This window comes from Carassius carassius, chromosome 1 (genome assembly GCF_963082965.1).
Source record: "Carassius carassius chromosome 1, fCarCar2.1, whole genome shotgun sequence".
In the NCBI taxonomy this organism is placed as follows: Eukaryota; Metazoa; Chordata; class Actinopteri; order Cypriniformes; family Cyprinidae; genus Carassius; species Carassius carassius.
In genome coordinates this window covers 8652501-8655000 of record NC_081755.1, presented here as the reverse complement: position 1 = coordinate 8655000, position 2500 = coordinate 8652501, and the positions used below count along the sequence as shown (strand labels likewise).

Here is a 2500-nt window from a genome sequence, read left to right as displayed (position 1 = left end):
GAGGCAGGATGTTGGAGCGACCGTAGCATCGAACAGAGTGAATTACATGGCAAAGTGGCCTCCACTGAGCAGCAACTTGTAGCTCATTGGTCTAGGGGTATGATTCTCGCTTCGGGTGCGAGAGGTCCTGGGTTCAAATCCCGGACGAGGCCTCTTCTGTCTTTGCAGCATCTTTTCTTGAGCAGTTTCAGTCCATTCTGCCATCCCGGGTCAATCATAGGCCACTGTCAATTAAGACTAAAGCTGCGTCTGCATGTTTTCATGCCCACTTCTGTCTGCTCTTCTTAGTTCTTAATCTGCAGTTTAAACTTTGACTTTTCATTTTTCCAAAAATTGGTTTAGGAATGCAGCCCAAGCAGTGGAGATATGGCAAAAAATAGATGCTTGGATCGCTTTACGGCCCTGTGAGCCTTCATCTTGCGTTTGCTAGATGCAGGAGCATCTGAGGGCTTGTTGGTGTTGGGGTGTGTTTTTTTTTTCTTTTATTGCTGTATGGGAGCAAGTGGGCCCCAGTTCAAATCCCAGATGAGCCCGCTTTGCAGCTCCTTGTTTTGAGTAGTGTCTGTGTACATGGTGGCTTGTTGGTCTAGGGGTATGATTCTCGCTTCGAGTGTGAGAGGTCCTGGGTTCAAATCCTGGATGAGCCCACATTGAGCATATTGCTGAGAAGTATCAGTCAATTCTGCCTTCTGTCGGTCAATAGTACTCCTGCATGTTTTCGTGCTGATTTCTCCCTGTTCGTAGTTCCTCATCTGCAATTTAAACTTTGTACAACACTTTGCTCTTTGGGTTCCCGCACTTTCACTGAAAGGTGGGGGTGTGTCTAAGATGGTTCAGATCGGCTGCCATGCAGTGCCTTTTGCGGTTGACTGGAGGCTCGTGTCCTTTGCTTTGATGTTTTTCTCAATATTGGTTTACAAGGTTCAGAGAGCGTTACACTGAACATTTAAAGATCCCAGGTTCGATCCTGGGTTTACTCAGAGTGGAGCCGTGAATGCTTTTGGACACCATTCTGATGCTTGCTGGTTAGTTGCTTTTCGCAGATGCTCCTTGAATGTTTTCTACACTTCAAACAGATGTGCAGACACTGTTGGTTCCATGGTGTAATGGTTAGCACTCTGGACTCTGAATCCAGTGATCCGAGTTCAACTCTTGGTGGAACCTTGGGGTCTGTCTGGCTGTGCTTGGCAAGGAGGAGCTTTGGGGTATGTCACAACTTTCTCTGTGGCAGTGTGTCTTAAAATGTATTGCTACAGTGGCCTCCTTTAACCATGGCCTCCAAACAATCTAGAACTCACATAAAACTGAGCTGGAACTAAATTGAGAAGACCGCTGTCACCTGACCCTCTGTGGAGAAGCAGAACAGACCTCAGACAGCTTCTCATCAGCAAGATTTGCGTGGCAGTGCCACAATGTAGACTTCTGCTGTTAAATTCAGCTCTTGTGTTTTGTAGTTGATATTTTAATCAACATTATTCTACAAAGGTAGGCCAAGCTAGAGCTGGTAGGTAAAAATTGAGTTGCTCAGAAATCTGGTCAGTGCATCTGGTCAGAGCTCTATTTCTGCCCTTGTCAGCTAAGAGGCAGGATATTGGAGCGACCGTAGCATCGAACAGACTGAAATACATGGCAAAGTGGCCTCCACTGAGCAGCAACTTGTGGCTCGTTGGTCTAGGGGTATGATTCTCGCTTAGGGTGCGAGAGGTCCTGGGTTCAAATCCCGGACGAGCCCTCTTCTGTCTTTGCAGCATCTTTTCTTGAACAGTTTCAGTCCATTCTGCCATCCCGGGTCAAACATACGCCACTGTCAATTAAGACTAAAGCTGCGTCTGCATGTTTTCATGCCCACTTCTCTCTGCTCTTCTAAGTTCTTAATCTGAGTGAAGTGAAGTGAAGTGAAGTGACATTCAGCCAAGTATGGTGACCCATACTCAGAATTTGTGCTCTGCATTTAACCCATCCGAAGTGCACACACACTGTGAGCACACACCCGGAGCAGTGGGCAGCCATTTATGCTGTGGCGCCCGGGGAGCAGTTGGGGGTTCGATGCCTTGCTCAAGGGCACCTAAGTCGTGGTATTGAAGGTGGAGAGAGAACTGTACATGCACTCCCCCCACCCACAATTCCTGCCGGCCCGGGACTTGAACTCACAACCTTTCGATTGGGAGTCCGACTCTCTAACCATTAGGCCACGACTTCCCACGACTTCCCCAAAGTCGACTTCCCCATCTGCAGTTTAAACTTTGACTTGACATTTTTCCAAAAATTGGTTTAGGAATGCAGCCCAAGCAGTGGAGATATGGCAAAAAATAGATTCTTGGATCGCTTTACGGCCCTGTGAGCCTTCATCTTGCGTTTGCTAGATGCAGGAGCATCTGAGGGCTTGTTGGTGTTGGGGTGTGTTTTTTTTTTTCTTTTATTGCTGTATGGGAGCAAGTGGGCCCCAGTTCAAATCCCAGATGAGCCCGCTTTGCAGCTCCTTGTTTTGAGTAGTGTCTGT

General features: G+C 47.5%; 1 non-coding gene across 1 annotated transcript; it reads left to right on the top strand.

Moving 5' to 3' along the window:
* Positions 1–1660: 1660 nt before the first annotated feature.
* On the top strand, positions 1661–1732 carry trnap-agg (transfer RNA proline (anticodon AGG)). The gene has a single exon. It is a non-coding gene; the product is annotated as a tRNA-Pro (tRNA).
* Positions 1733–2500: the final 768 nt, after the last annotated feature.